The 840-nt window shown below is 43.6% G+C and overlaps 1 pseudogene; it reads left to right on the top strand.

Annotated features, from left to right (window-relative positions):
- The first annotated feature begins 499 nt into the window (after positions 1-499).
- LOC111741717 lies at positions 500-618 on the top strand (annotated as a pseudogene).
- Positions 619-840: the final 222 nt, after the last annotated feature.

Raw genomic sequence — 840 nt, 5'->3', positions numbered from 1 at the left:
CTGTTCAAGGAAGGGTATGAGGATGGTAGAAGGGGCAATTTGAACTGAGTAACCTATCCACAAATATCCCAGCTTTCCCCTGCCTTTCTTCATTGACCATTGTATGGAATGAGCAATGAATAGTTGCAAATCATCTAGAAAAGAATAAAGGGCAGAAGAAATGTTCCTTAATTTCCTCCATGAGTGGCATGAGCTATAGAATTGGGCAGTCTGGAGCCAGGCTGATCTCTGATCTTACAGAGAGTGGGCAGTTTTGCCCAGACAAGGTTGCTGATTTCATGGAAGGTCTACCAGACCCCACTGAAAACAGTGGCAATACTGAGTGTTGCAATCCCAGGGCCATGTGAAACCCTGCTGCAGTCCCAAGGAGGCTTGAGAGAGTTGACCCACATGTTTTTTCAGAGCACACACAAGTCACTTGTGACACCCCTAATGTGAAGAATAACCCCACTCTAGCCCCACATCCTTACTAAATTCCAACCTTAAATATTCTACTCATGTCTACGGCCATGCCACCCTGATCATGCCCGATATTGTCTGATCTCAGAAGCTAAGCAGGGTCGGTCCTAATTAGTACTTGGATGGGAGACCACCTAGGAAGACCAGGTGCTGTAGGCTTTAACAAAAATTCTACTCTTCTTTACTTTCTCCCTCTGCAGTAAACCCAGTACAGCACTTCCTCTGTGGTGTTCTGTTGTAAATAAGGCCATTAGTACCCAGCTATGCATCCTGGGGTACTCACTAAATACTATGTTCATTGGTTACATTTTACCATGAATTCACTACATTTTAGGAAATCAAAACCAAGTATTAATGACTAAATTATCTCTGATGTTAAGC

This window comes from Pteropus vampyrus, unplaced genomic scaffold (genome assembly GCF_000151845.1).
Source record: "Pteropus vampyrus isolate Shadow unplaced genomic scaffold, Pvam_2.0 Scaffold81, whole genome shotgun sequence".
NCBI classification, from domain to species: domain Eukaryota; kingdom Metazoa; phylum Chordata; class Mammalia; order Chiroptera; family Pteropodidae; genus Pteropus; species Pteropus vampyrus.
This window is presented reverse-complemented; position numbering and strand designations above follow the sequence as displayed.